The following is a 15,936-nucleotide window of genomic DNA, read 5'->3' on the forward strand; positions in this document are numbered from 1 at the left end:
TTCTCAGGAGGTAACCTAGCCTCCAGTGCCATGGGCTAGAAACCATCAGATGAGAAAACTCATTGGCAAAGGCAGCCACCTTATACTCTTGGTCTTAGGTCTAAGGTCCAGGTCTAAGGTCAACCATTCAGGTCTAAGGTCAACCTTCTGGACTCTGGATCCCAGCTGCTGCCTCTTTGGCAATCTCTTTATATCATTACTCTAACACTGCCTTGTATTTTTAATCTCTTCCTCTCTACTGGCTACTTACACTTGGGCTACAAACAATTCAAGCGGTCTTCATCCTAAAAATAAAACAAACAAAACAAGTCCCCTCCAAAAAACAAAACAGTTAAACCAAAATCTGGGAAGGAGTCCAGGCATCAATATTTTTTAAATGCTCTCCTGGAGATTCTAATGCGCACCCCAAGTTGAGAACTGATGCTCAAGGGCAAACCTCTTGAAACGGCATTATTTCCTCTGTCTTTGTTCCGATGCACTTCTTGATTATTGTGTTCTCGTTTTGACCATGACTATCCTACTTAGTTAAGGACACCAGTTCTTAACCTAGTGGCCACTTTTCTGAACCCTCTTCTTAGAGAGGTGTAGTTTGCAGAGTTCGCCTCCCCTGCTTGATGAAATCCTCTCCTCTGGGATAATTTCCTGCTTTTCTTCTAAACTTGGACTGCTTCTCTTCATTTTCCACCATGGGCTCCTGTTTTTCCAGTTTAGGGGTGGAGTGAGGACAGGAAGCAGCCTACATAGCAGGATTCTCCCCAGGGCTTTTATACAGCTAAAATTGCTTATATGGATAACACTGTTCAGAAAACACTCAGAAAAAAATTAAGAAAACTGAGCTAATTCCAAAAAATGCAAGCAAACACCAGGAAACAGGGTAGAGAAGATGCCAACCAGATGTTGCTCAATGCCAGCTGTAAGAGTTTGGGATTAGGCCCCAAACTTCATTCAGATGGAACACAAAAGCCAGATTCATCCAGAACAAAGCTCCTGGGAAACTTGGGCCAAGCTTTTATTCAGGCAGAGGACCTCAGGGTTAGCACGCAGAACATGGTGACATTACTTTCAGGCTCATTTACTGTAAATTCAAGAATTTACTCTTCCCTTGGTCTTTGAATTCTATTCAGGGAGGGAAAACCCACATCATACCACCTTGACTCCTGGGAAAAGTGCAAAGGATTAAGACCAGAAGGCAAGTCAGGGAACGATCTGAGAGCCAGGCAGCTGTGGCAACAGCCCCTCCCAGGCTTCAAGATCTGAGCCATTATGGTTCTGTTTTAAAATAAATTAAGATTCAGATGAGCAGAAAGTTTGTGTTTCACGTTAACATTCTGGCTTTTTCTCAGCTGGGTGTTTTTATTTTCTCTGTCACTTTGCATTACAGCAATAACACGACTTTCCTAGGGAACAGCTCTATCAGATAAGAGTGTGGGGTGTAGATTGCAGAATTTGAGGCTCCCTCACTCAGGGAAGCCCTTTGCCATGAAGGTCAACGGCTGTTGGCCCAGAGCATTAGCTTCAGGCTTAGCTCAAAACTGGGCTGGCAAAGAGGCTATACTTTATCTTCTAGTCGATGCTGCCTTGCATTTTCTCATGAGCCAGAGAAGAAGCAGATGGAAAAATTGCTCATTATACTTGCCCCTGCCCTTCCCAGCACAGATGTGGGCACTGACTACAGCCACCAGCATCTTCAGCCCTGTCCAATCTTAGGGCAGCAGAGACCCAGTTTAAGATGACAGCACTTCCCTGCCCTCCAGGAAAGTGAGCTTCAGAAATAGCTACGATTCTGCATGTGGCAGTCAACGCATGTGGGAGTGAGAGGGAACACATACCGAGATGTCCGTATGGGTCCTTTCATCCCAAACTCCTATATATTGTCTAAGGCCTGATTGACTGACTGGTCTCCGGTGCTTATTTTTCACTCTTAATGGTTTGGGTAATGTAGCCCAGGAAAGAATCATGGACTCCCAGCCCAAATCCTCCTTCCAAAAGGCCTTGCACCTGTTTAAGCAACCCTACCACATCCTGAATAGGCTTCGTTGAGTAAGCCTGACATTGATAGAATGAAGAGAACTCTGTTAAGACCCAAACCCCTCTGCCACTATTCCTCACCCCTGCAATAAGACTCTTTACATATCTACCCTGACCCGGAAGGAACTTGACTTTGCTTTACTACTGAGGTTGGTGATTTAAGTGACTTCCCTCTTTCTGAGGCAAGTCTAGTTAGTCCCTCCCATGCTGTTTCCATCTTACTCCCTCTTTCCTGTTGAGAAGTCTCAGCACGCCCTTATCTAAGACAACCAGCATTGGAGTAGAAAGAGTTACTGTGGGAAATTTTAATTTTATCACACCAATGGGTCTTTGGCAAACATGGGTTATCTCCTGGAATCTTTCGCCCTGATCACATGGTGTAAAACAGCAAAATTGTTCCTAAGCCAAAAATTCACATATTTTAGTAAATCAGGAGGTAAACTGAAATCCATTTTCAAAATGTAGGCTGCCATGACAACAAGTTACAGGAGCACAAGGAGAAATGCTGTGATTTTTCCCTCCTTGGCAATTTATTTCTCAACATGCAGTCCTAGCAAACTGCTTTTAAGTGGGAACACAAGAATCTGGCTACTGGAACAAGAATTTGGCTCGAAAGCATGATTCTGCTTTGATATCTTAATTTATTGATAACAACACATTCAAAATGTCTATCAACACTTCTGCCCATGGAATGGGCATATTTGGCTAATCACTTATTTTTAACGTTTCTATAATTAAAAATTTTGAATTTAGACAGAGTAATAAAGGGAACTCCCAAATGCCCATTATTTGTAATATTTTATAGTTAAAAATTTTGAATTTAGACAGAGTAATAAAGGGAACTCCCAAATGCCTATTATCTAGCTTCAACAATCTATATAGATCTATACTCCTACTCATTGGCCCCTCTCCCAGATTATTTCAAACCATATCCAAGATATTTATCATTGTATCAGTAAATATTTTAAGATTTATCGCTATAAAACTAGGACTTCCTTTTTAAACATAATTTCATTATTACCTCTAAAAATTAACAATAATTTATTAATTTTATCAAATCCCCAATCAGTATTCAGATGTTCCCTGATTTCCTTTTAATTCATTTTATAGCTTTTTAATAAAAATCAAGATTCAAATAAGATACATACATTGCAATTGTTAATATACTTAATTCTCTTTTAATCTACAACCTTTCTCTCCCTACCCTGCTCCTTTCTTTCTCTCTTTCCCCTTCCCATTTCTTTCTTTCTTTCTCTCTTTTATTTTCAATATTAAAGAACAGGGTCATTTGTCTGGATTTTGTTGTTTGCACTCCTGTGGTGCTGTTTAACACGTTCCTCTTTCCCCTGTATGTCCTTAATAGTTAATCATTCCACCCTTGATTGTGATTCCTGAATATACTTTCATGTCTAAGGATCTAATAAAGCTTCCTGGTCTCCATTCTAAATTCCAGGCTTCTGTCTCCTAAGTGATGGAAACCTGAGGCTGTGTGACACATTGGAAAGACTACAGGGTTTTAATCTATCATCAACCTGTTACACGACCTTGCGCAAATAAGACTCACCTTCCTTGGTTAGAAATGTGGATACTAATATGGCCTTGAAAGGTTTTTTGGGAATTAAAAGTAATTATTATAAACATGGAGTGTGCTGAGAGGCACATGATATGGCTAGTCATGCACCTGAGAGGCAATGTTATGTAGTGAAAGAAGCACAGATTTTGAAGGCAGACAACATTGGATAAGGCCATCTGTAGAGTGAGGATAAAATATTCAATTTTGTCTTAAGGATTGAAGAGAAAATGTACGTAATATGCATTGCCCAATGCTTATAGCATAATGTATATGGTAGTTGTAGATAATGACAATGGAGTAAGTTTATCAAAGAAAGCTAGAAGATAGGGAAGATTGAGTTCAATGTAGTTTTTTCAAAATTCTCTTTGACATAAGCTTCTTTCCCATAATTTCCGTTTTACCCTAAAAGCAAAAAGCCAAAAGCATGGACAAATACAAAAAGCAATGGGAATACAGAAGAGGGAATAAATAACTTTTCCTGCAAATGCCAAGGAATACTCCTCATGAGTCACGGCAATTGGAATGGGTCTTCAAGGGTGACCAGGTGTTTGGTAGGTGAGTGAGAAAAAGGGCACAAGAGGAAGGAACAGCAAGGGCATAGCCGGGGTCACAAGCTCAAGTGATTTCAGAGAAATTAGTTGGGGTTTATCTTATTGGCAGTGGGGAGTATGATGTGGTTCAAGTAGGGGAATCTTTTTCAATTGTCATCTTTGTTATTGTGAGATAGAGGGATTCAAGGGGGAGAGCTAAGGTGATATTGTGAGAAAGGGAGGTAAATTAGGAGCCCATGATAAGATACCAAGTAAGAGACAGTAAGGAACCAACATAGTGGCAAACCGTGTCAGTTCACCATAAGCTTCATCAAAGTATTAGATAAAATATCTCTGAAGGTTACAAAAGAAGGTAACTTTTTGCCTTCAGTGATCATGAAGTTGGTAGCATTTGCAACTGAACTAACAAATAAAAGGTTATATAGAACTCATACTCAACAAATAAAATTTGGGCAATGGCTTAAAGGAAGGAACACAAAGTTATGAAGGTTATCCCAGAATTGCAGGACAGGCCCACAGAAATCACAACTTCCCCCAAATACCCATCATTGTTTCAGATTCCCTGAAAGTACAGTTCAGCGCACACACATACACACACACACACACATCTCCTCTGCCTCATGTCATGATTCAGTCGTATTTATGCTAGTGTTTCCCCAAATATGTTCTATAGAGCTTTATTCTATAGATACTTCATGGAAAAAGAAAGAGGGAGGGGGAGAAAGAGAGAAGGAGAGAAGAAGGAACGAACAAACGAACAAACGAACGAACGAAGGAAGGAAGGAAGGAAGGAAAGAAGGAAGGAAGGAGGGAAGGAGGGAAAAAAGGAGGAAGGAAGACTCTCTAAACTAGCTTGGGAAATTCTCTCTTAAACAAAATTAAAAAGGTTGCTTTACTCCAGGAATTGCCAGAGCCTTTGATTAATGTATTGCAAATCTCCAACATGAGCACAGAGTATGCAAGACTTTAACAGAGACGTCCCTCCTCTCACAAGAATCATCTTGTGCCAGTATTCTATATACAAGTATATTGGGGGAATGCTAACATTAACAGGGGTTAACTGCTTCTTAGAGATATCTCAGGAGCTGCTTCTGATGACAACGAGACAGAGCCAATGGAGATGTTTCTGCTGCAATTATTGCTGCGCGAATACAGACATTGCTGGAATGTAAGTCCTCTACATCACTTAGGTTTTTCTGTTTAGTCCAGACTAGTGTGCATAATTACAACTGAGCTAGACAGACATTCCCAACATGTGTTTGAAGAGAAAGCTGTTGTACAGTCCTAGCCAACTCATCTCCTAATCCCAGGAGGAGGACTCTCAAAGTGGACACGAGTTTAAAAGAGATCCTCACAGAGGAAGAAGAGGGAGAGGGTTGTTTGAATGCTGAAACATCTCTAAGATTCCGTTTCCAATCTGGTGTACTCACAGCAGGCTTCAAACTGGAATCCAGGATATGCAAGATAACATGCTGCTCAGTCAAGGATTAAAGCGTGTTTAACTGTCCTCCCAATACACACACACACAGACACACACACGCATATGCACACCTTTGTGTGCATTTTGCGTGTGAACGTAAAACATGCTGAGGGTTTTTGTTGTCAGGCTCTACCTGCCACAGCTCTACCCTATTACGTCAGTGCTAGCTCAACCATACCAGTCCCTTATCCAGTCGGGGACAAAGCTGACTATATGTAATGTCCCCTATGACCACTGTCAAGATGCAAACATGGTCTAAAGTCTGTTTGTAGCCCTGCCCACTGAGCTGCATTATCCACCTGATGTCCTCCAACCTGTCTGCCCTTGACTCGTGGAGAGAGGTCATCTCTCTGCCAGGTTTGAACCCTCCTTATCTCTTTAGGATCCTAAATTAGAGCACTCCACCTAGAGCGTTCCTGGAGTCCTGATGATGCTCTGCTTCACTCCTACCAGTCTCTTACTTTTACTAATACTCGCTTCTGTTCCCTGGGACTGTTCCAATCTGTTCTAATCTCTCTAGGACAGCACTGCCCAACAGAACTTTCTGCAATGATAAAACTGTTCTATATCTGCGTTGTCCAATACAATCGCTACCAGCCAGATCATCTCCCCAAAGCAATCACTTGCAAGCCACCGCAGCAGCCTTTGGCACACGTCACTTTACCAAGCTTCAAATCCGTCATCCGTAGAGTGGGGTAATTATACATGTTTTGGAGGGACATTGTTAAATGGTATTAAGTGAGAAAACGCTTGTGAACTGCCTATCACAGAGACTGCCACACAGCAAGTGCTCAGAAAATGTTTATTCCCTCTCTTCATCCAAAGATAAGTCCAGTGACTACAATGCTCAAATGGTTCGTGTTTCTCTGGGTAACCTAAGACTGCTTTGTTCATCCCCTAAAATGCTAAATCTCATAAGGTCTTGAAAAGAAAGCTTTGGATCAGTGATTAGAAAACAATTTTGGCTTTCCTCTCCCGCAGCACGTCTCAAGCTGGTCTCCTCATTCGAGCGCTGGTTTCTGAAAAGCCTAGCCTCGATTTCCTTCCTGTGCCAATCAAGGAGCAGCCCCTTTCTGGGGAAGGCTGGAAATGAGACCCATTGTTCATCTGCATTGTGCAAACTTTCCTCAATTAAAAAGGAAAAAAAGCCTTTAAAATGTGTAGGTTGGAGGCTTTGCTTCCTCCCTCTTAAAAGAGGCCCTAGGGACAGCTGGCAGGGCAGCTGCAGCCCAAGGGGGAGGGAGAATGGGGCGGAGAGACATTCCAGGGTCCCGCTTCTGTCGGAGGGAGAAGCTGGTTGTGCTCTTCCGTAATCCAGAGGTCTGCTGGAGCCTTCATAACCCTTGAGACTCAGGCACAATTTTCTTGAATCCCCAATTATCTGGCTTGTGGACTCAACAAATTTCTCCAAATTCCAGGGTGCTTATAATCCTTACAATCGCATGATCTCCTCTACCTCTGCGGTTCCTCATTGCCTCGATATGGGACGAATGTCAAGCTTTTCATCCATTAAAACACATCTACATGTTAACGAGTAAAATATAGAACAGAAATCACTACACACAGCATTTTTAAATGCAGTAGACTTCATACCAAGCTTGAGTTTCACCAAGAGATCATGAAATAAGCTTATTAAAAATAATAAGTTTTTTTTGTCTGCCTGGATCTCCTCCCTGGTCCTCGCTGCCCAATGCCTGCTGCCTCCTCTCTTCTTCTCACCACCACCCCCCCCCGCTCTCACTCTGTCTCCCTCAACTTCTGCCTCTTTGATTTTCCAGAAGATTTCAAATTACTCATCCTATACTGTGATGAGCAGTTCTGCAACGTCCAACTCCTACTTCTAGATCTGAATTGCTAAATGAATCAAGACAATCAGCTCATGAAGTAGCTTCTCGTTTAACAGAGGCTTCCTTTCTTAGAAGACAATGGTGATGTCAAAAGGCAATTTTTTTTCCTGATGCAAATGGAAAATGTAGTGGGAAATGAACATAGTTTTCTATTAGGACAACTAAGAATCTGAGGGAAAAAGTCTGAGGGAGTGCTAACAACAGGTGCAAAAGTCTGGCCCCAATTACATATGTACACATTATTAAAATAATATATTATTATACTATATGTACTATTATAGATAATATTATTAATTGTTAAAAGAATAATATTATTAAAAGGAAGAATGAGGTAATCCTTATCTAGATAAATTACCTTTTTGGAAATCATTCCAGAACTAAGTTCTCTAATTCCACAATTCCATAATAAAATTAACCAACACTTACAAACTTTCCAGGAAAAATAATATCTTGAAAGCCAAGGAACTGAAACAAGTAAGAAAACTTGAAATGGAATAGTGAGAATCCCACTAAAAAAGAAGAAAGAATTAGGAGGGACTAGAACTGGATTCTATATTCTAGGAGGAGGTTGCTGTTGGTAGAAGAATAAGCAGGGGAGATCAGCTTAGCAGTGGCTGCGGTTAGAACATCCATGAGTCACGAGGTACGTGTAGAAGAGGCTCCCAAGGGAAGATGAAGACTCAGCTTGAGACACAGAATGTTCTCCAGAGTTGACACTATACACTGTTCTCTCATTACACATATGGATAGAATGAAGTTCAGAGAGGTGAAGTGGCTTACTAAGCCACTAGCTAGACTTGAAATAAGGTCTTCAGGAAACTCTGTGTGCATATTTATAAAACCCAGGTCTTCTGACTGTTAATACAGAACTCCTCTAAGACATACGAGGTCCTGGGGTCCTAAACAATTTTCTCCATCCTGAAAACTAGCCCATTAAATATAAAATCTCATGGCAGTGTGCTAATGAGCCCTAATGAGTGGAGGAATGCCCAGTCCTTTTATCTTTAAATGTACTATGGGCATTTTTAGAATTAATTTTTTTCTATTAAAGAAATATAAGCTCAATGTGGAGACAGAAAAACATAAAAAATTAAAATAAAAATTAGTAATTTTCCCTACCTCTAGCACTCTCATAGTGAGCAATTTAATGCATTTCCTTTGTCCATAAAATCTTTTTTTCTTATGCATTTTATATTGTTGAGATCATAGTACTTACGTGATTTTGTATATTTTCTTACTTAAATTATAGCATAAACTCTGCCCATATTACCCTGTTATTCTTAAAATTCTGCATAATATCAAAAAACTTCACTGCATTTAGTAGAGTATAATTAATTTATTTCACACTGTTACATGTTTATATTATTTCTAGTATCTTACAATAACAATAGCATTGTGATGAATGTCTTTATGCTAAAAAAAGTTATTTTGTTTAAATTTTGGATTGTGTATGTCATGGGCTGAATTGTATCTCCCACAAAGATGTTGGAGTCCTAATCCTCAGTATCTGTGAACGTGACCTACTTGGAAATAGGGTCTTTGCAGATGATCAAGTTAACACGAAGTCATTAGAGTGGGCCCTAATCCAACATGTCTGTGTCCTTGTAAAAAGGGGAAGTTTGGATGTAGAGATTAGGCACCCACACAGGTGGAACACCACATAAAGATGGAGGTAGAATTCCAGATGGTGCATTCACAAGCCAAAGAATGCCAGAGATTGCCAACAAACCACCAGGAGCTAGGGGAGAATCATGTAACAGATTCTGCCTCACAGCCCTTAGAAGGAACCAACCTTGCCCATACCTTGTTCTCAGACTTCTAGCCTCCAGAACTGTGAGACAATTCATTTTGGTTGTTTAAGCCACCAGTTTGTGGTACATTGTTACAGCAACTCTAGGAAACTTATACAGTGTCCTCAGAAAAATTCCCAGAAGTGCAAATATTTGGTCAAAGGGTATAAATATTTTAACGTTCTTGATATATTTTTATTTTGTCAGCTTGCAAAAGTTTCCCAATTTTATGCAAATTTCTAACTCCATTAACTGTGAGTGAGAGTGTTTGTCTCATCATAATCTCTCCAGAACATTGTTGCTTTTATAAACTTTGCTAATTTATCTGACAAACTCTATCACACTGATTTTGTATTCAAATTTCTTTGATTACCACTGAGATTAAATATTGTCTACATTTTTTAGACATTTTTGGTTTCTACCTCTTGAGTTCTATGTCCCGTCCATGTTTTTTGAAATTATATTCATATGTAACTTTTGGAATGATGGACTTTTTTCCTTTTCTATTTGCATGAATTCCTTTTATAGCATAGATAGTCATTCTCTTCCTGCCATAATTAATGCAAATATGTCTCTGATGTGTTGTGTTATTTTTATTTTGCTTTTTATCCTCTGAATATATATTCCAACAGAACAACATTTTTTGAGGGCTTTTAAACTTAAATATGTTAAAATGCTTATGTTATTTATTCTAGGATAGAGTTTTGTTGTAAAACATAATTATTTAATTAGTCTAGAATGTAGTATGTTGGGATAGAGTGTTAAGTGAGCGTGTACTTTGTTTTATTAACAAATTACTAACCCAGTAACCCCATACCAATTAGGATTTATCTTTCTCTTCCCTACATGATGAAACATTGCATATATACAAAATAGTTCTACATTTGAGACTGCCTATAGGTAAAAATGCCTTATTGGAGAGCCCTTCTTTAGCTGCTGGTGACCAGAAATTGGATTTAATCAACAAGAAAGAGGCCTAGAGACATTACTGGACAGGAAAGTCAAGAGAAGAGATTTGATCTTAATCTCTCTATCTTGCTTTCAATATTGAATGAAGCCTCAGACTATCCCTAAACTCCCGTGTAGCAAAGGATACACCCCCTTCTCTCTCCCCTCTCTCTCCTAGCGTTCAGTAATGTCTGTCTGCTGCACTCGTCTGGAAGTTCCATGAAAACAGAAAGTCTTTCTGACTTCTTTCCAGCTGCATCCTTGATGCCTAACATGATGTCCAGATTATAAGAGACTTCCTGAAATAAAATTATTAAATTAGGGACTGTTGATCCCGCTAGACTGTAAACTACTGTCTTTGTCTAGAATGTTCATCTCTTTCCTATTACCTGTATTACCATATAGAGCTGTGGTTGAGAACACAGCCTCCAGACCCAAACCTCCTGGGCTCACTAGTCATCCTTCTTGGGCCTCAATCTCTTCCTCAGTGGGCCAGAAATAAAAATGGTGCCTACTTCACTGGGTTATTTGAGGGTGAAATGAGTTATGAGCAGAAAGTCCTTACAAAAGTACCTAGTTCCCATCTTCAGAATTCCATCTTAAAGGACAGCTCCTCAGAAAGGTTTTACCACCCTTCCCAGACTAGATTAGGTCACTCTATAATTCCTCCAGTTCCCTGTCCTTTGTGTCATGCATTTATCGTAGTAGTTATTTGTGAATTGATTTTTTATGTCCCCCATTAAACTTTAAGTTCCATGATGGAGGGATGGTGTCTCTTTCATTTACAGCTGCATCCCCTGTTTTTAGCAGAGTGCCTGGCAGGCAGAGGTCTTTCAATACAATGGAAAAATAAAGTAAAATGAATGAATAAGTGAATGAACATCTTCTGGTAGAGGGGACACTTACTTAAGGGAAGAAATTGTGATCCTTCATGTGTCATACCAGAGACTGACAAACTATAGCATGCCCATTGTTATAAAGTAAAGCTTTATTGGAACACAGCCACGCCCATTCACTTACATATTGTCTATGGCTGCTTTTGCACTCCAATAGCAGACTTGAGTACTGTGACAGAGACTGAATGCATGGACTGCAAAGCCTAAAATATTTACTATCTGGCCATTTACAGAAAGCTTTGTTGACCCTTTGTCTATACTACTGGTTCTTAAACATGAACATGCATCAGAATCACCTGGAGGTCTTATTAAAATACAGATAGCTGGGCTCCACCCCCAGAGCTTCTGCAGATCTAGGGTGAGGCCCAGAAATTTGTATTTCTAACAAATTCCCAAGTTATGTTGCCTTTGCTGGTTCAGGGACCCACTTTGAGAACCACTGGTCTTTCATATTCAAACACACATGTATGATTCCATATGCATCTCTGTGTACATGCACAGTTGAAACTCCAGGGCCTGCCACTGACAATTCCTGACAATGGGGTGGTCCATTCAGTTTCGATCAAGTAGAACACCCAATGCCAAGACAACCTGGAAGTTAATTTTGTGGCTTTAGTCATCTCTAGGATTTTGAAAGGAGCTGACCCCACAGACTCTGCTGAGGTGCACATGTGACCGTAATGGGCCCTCTGTCCATAGAGCCCAGGCTAAGACTTCTACTATCATCATGCTAATCATCAGGATTGGCAAAGGTAAATGGGTGGATCCTCTCCCTTTTCTGACATGCTACTGATAATACAAACAACAACAATAATTGCTAACTTTGATTGACTGCTACATGCTCCAGGAAAGAACTTTATAACAACACATGAGTATGTAAAATAATTATTCCCATTTTACAGAGGAGAAAATTGAGGTTCAGAGTGGTCAAACCGTTATTCTAAGGTTGGCCAGCTGGGAAGTGGCTTAGCTAGGCTCGAAAGTCAGTTAGTCCAGCTTCAGAGCCCGCATCAACCACAATGACACTGCTCTATACAGACTCCTCACACTTGCGGGAAGGGGAAAGATTCCATAGCAATCTGGATGGCTGAGAGGGACTGCTGTGTGCTTTCTGACCCAAATCTCTGGCACAGCAAGGAGCTATAAATCAATTAGCAACTGAATCTTATTTAGAGACACCTACCAGATAAACCCCAGTTAAACCTCCAACCAACCGTGCACAGACCTGGCATTCCCTGTCCCCCCACAGGATTGCAATGGATACCATGATGCGCCACCCAAATCGTGTTTCAATGAAGGCCTTGTTGCCCCAGCGACGGGGGGTGCCATTGCTCATGCCCTTCACCTGTCAGCCCCTTCAACAGTTCTTCAGTTTCCCAGTTGACCTATCTCACCCAAGGTCACCCTGAATGCAATGACTCATGGATGCTATAATGTAAAAGCCCAGTCCCTTAGGGGACAATTCTGAAAGGCCACTCTGGCTCCAGATTTCCCCATGTGGTCAACTAAGATTGTTCTTGGAATTGCAACGCAGCTAGGCTTTTCCCTCTCCCACATCCGCTTCCCTCCCCTCCTGTCCACAGGTGTGGGTCCCAAGAGTGTTGCTAGTAAACATCCTGCTCGCTAAACTCTGTCTCAGTCTGCATCCCCAGAGCCCAACAGACAACAGAGACACCCCCTGTCTGAAGCTACTTTACGCACAGCCGTGTCCACTACCAGTGACAGACAGTCCATGTTCCACCTGCAGACTTCCCTGAGCCCAATCAGCATATCCAGTAGCTTCATGAATCCACCAGAACTTTCCAGTTGAAACTGTCTCTTTCTCTCCTTTTCAAAATATTCACCCAATCATCATCATTTATGGCTTCCTGGTGCAGCAAGAAGCCCTGAGCGGGGTTAGTTCAAATGGTGCCCTGCCACGGAATCTCAGTCATAGATCAAGGCAAAACTATCTGGAGTTTGCAGCCAAATATAGCAAAAAATGTTGAATATATCACCTCCCTGCACCAAAATGGTACTGCTTTAGCAAGTCTATTTCATTCTCCCTTCCTTGATTTAGTGGCTTCCTCTGGTTTATGAAATATTTTTTACCCAGGGCCCACTGAAAACATCTTTATAAAATAGAGTTCATCTTTGAACAGGTCACTATCCTATTGAATTTTAACATTTCAAGAAGGAAGAGGGGAGTATTTCTGACTCAGATATTCTTTGAACAAGTATTTAACTGGGTTCCTAGATGCCAGGATTTAAGCTCCGTTGACAGCCAATATAATCACCAGCTTGTAAAACAAAATCCTAAGTTCGTGCCTATATAGAGCACAGTGAGCAGGCTCTGCTCAAATCCCTGCACTGATGTGGCATGAGCGATTTCTTTTCTGCCCCTGGCCATGATGCCAGTTGACTTGTTAGTAAGTGACAAAGCCAAGACTGGAAACAGACCAGCTTGAATTCCGAGTCCATGCCCTTTCAACCATACTGTGCAATTCAGCAAAGATTTATCACGTACGTGTGCATAAGTATGATATTTCTGAAATACTTGAGTGTGTGCTACCTTGTAAATGATCTGGTTTCTCTCTCTCTCTGTCTACTGCTGTAGCTCCAGGGCTCCAGGAAAAAGGGTAAAGGACGTCTCCTTAGGAAGAGGGAGGAAAGTCTTCCTCTAGAATAGAAAGGAAGGGGAAGCCAGCTCTTTCTCCTCTTAGGAATCAGAGAGAAAGAAGGAGGAGAGCTGCTCCTTAGACCTCGGAGGATTGAGGAAGGAAGAAGGTTAGTGGGCAGCGGGAGATGGGGATGCTTCCTTTTCCTCTCTGCATCACGGTCCACGTGGGGAAGTTGGGAAGCTGAGGAGGAGCTTTGACACTGCTCCCCATGTGGGACACTTGCAGGAGAGGACCTCACAGGCTGCCCCCATGACTACAGGAAGGTGGCTGATTCAGAAGTAATATAACAGAAAAGCATGGATGAGCACAGAGAGAGCTTCTGTTGGTACTCCAGACCACCTTAGCTCTCTTGTTGTGTGACAGAATTCCAGATGTTTCTGCATAGTCCAGGAGGTGAAAAGTAGCTGAGAGTCTATCAGTAAGGTCTAGTCAGAGGGATACACAGGGGTCCTTCCTGCTGGCACAGCCCCATCCTCATCTCCCTGGTGTTGCAGACCCACTGAGGTAGAACCCACTGAGGTAGACAGTAGTTTTCATTCACTTCCCAGCCCAAGAAGCCCACCTACAGCCCTCACACCACCCACTAGGGACCCCTCTGTCCATCACTCCAACAAGCTACTGGCAAAGTTCCTATTGCTGTGCTAGATCTGTTCATAGTTTCTTTTAGAAACACTTAAGATGTGGCAGTCTCCTAAGTGTTGTATACATATAAACTATTTAATCCTCAACAATCCCATGAGTTGGGCACTGATACCAATATCCCCATTTTACTGATGGAGAGTCAAGCATGGGGAGAAGTGGGGGCATAAACCGGTTTGCCCAAGGTCACACGTGGGCAAGAGGCAGACCTGGGATTCAAACACAAGAGTCCATGAACTTGACCATTAAGCTATGTTGTCTCGCCTTCATAGGAGCTGCTCATGAATTACAAGTATGCCAAATACTAAAGTCATCTATACCTTTGATTTTTGACTTTCACTCTGTATTAAGAATTGCTCAGGTAGCTTATTAAAATTCATATCCCTGGGACTCTTCCAGAGAGACTGAATCAGAATTGGGGCAGGTGATTCTGATGTGAATGCTCCAAGTAACACATTTTGAGTAAGTCTCCCTCAAATATCCCCCCTTCTTTCTCTTTCTCCTCACTAAATATAAACTACGTGGTTAATGCCATGCACCTAAGCCTTAAGCCCCGTCCCTAAGCTACTCTATAAGCAAGCAGAACCCTGAAGATGGGGACAGATACTTTAATCCCAGATAAGTGTCTGTCCACAAAGAATATTCATTTGTTCCAGTGAGTGTCCTACAGTTGACATAGATGTGGCTTAGTCTTAGGGGGGCAGGATCCCTGGAGAATTCCTAACTATGTAGGGATGTTCACAAGAGCCCCAAGGAGGTGCCTGCCCTGCCCAGGTGATGAGCAGCATCGTTGGGTGTCACATTCACACACCACTGGACTCCAGGTCCATATTTCTGCTCAGCTCTCTGGACCCTGGGGCTGTACAAGCAAAGATCTCTGTCTGTATTCCCCTTGGGGTTCCCCAGAGTGGCTTCTGAAGATGTTTATTACCGGTCAGTGCCTCACTGACAGTTTGTTCAGTGAATCTTTCCAGCTTGGCTTAAGCATCTCCTCAGAAGGTGGCTTCTGAGAGTGGCGTGGTTTGGGGAGGAGAGAAGACTGGGAACCCAGATGGTGGTATGGGTGCTTGGGCCATCCTGCCTCAGCCTTTGCTGAGTACAGAAGACCAAGGGAGTGGATTAGGGGCGGCATTGCCTGATGAGGGTAGAGGCATCTGGAGTCCCTCATTCACCCCATAACCTACTAAAGCAGGAGGCCCTGTCTACAGTCTTCCTCTCATCCTTTCCCACCTTCTCCAGAAGAGATCCCCAAAAAGGAATCCCAGAAGATGACAGAGACCCTGGAAAAATGCAAAGATAACTTGAGGATGCCTCACCCTCCTTGGATATAAGAGAGAAACTTGCTTGAAACTTGCAGCCAAAGTCAGGAAAGATCCCAGAGCTCTTTCCACGTGTCCTTCTATCTAGAGGACATTTTCAAGAGTCCATGGGTTCCACAAATGGAAGGTACCCCAGATTGTGATGGAGATAGGTGGAGGCAGCAGGAGAAAGAAGGATGTATCCCTCTGAATATTTCCTCAAGAG

The 15,936-nt window shown here is 41.8% G+C and overlaps 1 long non-coding RNA gene across 1 annotated transcript in view; it reads left to right on the plus strand.

Moving 5' to 3' along the window:
• LOC131418443 (uncharacterized) overlaps window positions 1–7,327 on the plus strand; it is a 52,685-nt gene extending 45,358 nt beyond the window's left edge. Inside the window, exons 3-4 of the long non-coding RNA XR_009222902.1 lie at window positions 5,224–5,320; window positions 6,614–7,327. This is a non-coding gene — a long non-coding RNA (uncharacterized LOC131418443). The remainder of the gene's footprint in view (window positions 1–5,223; window positions 5,321–6,613) is intronic.
• The last annotated feature ends 8,609 nt before the right edge of the window (window positions 7,328–15,936 follow it).

This window comes from Diceros bicornis, chromosome 19 (assembly GCF_020826845.1).
Source record: "Diceros bicornis minor isolate mBicDic1 chromosome 19, mDicBic1.mat.cur, whole genome shotgun sequence".
NCBI lineage: Eukaryota > Metazoa > Chordata > Mammalia > Perissodactyla > Rhinocerotidae > Diceros > Diceros bicornis.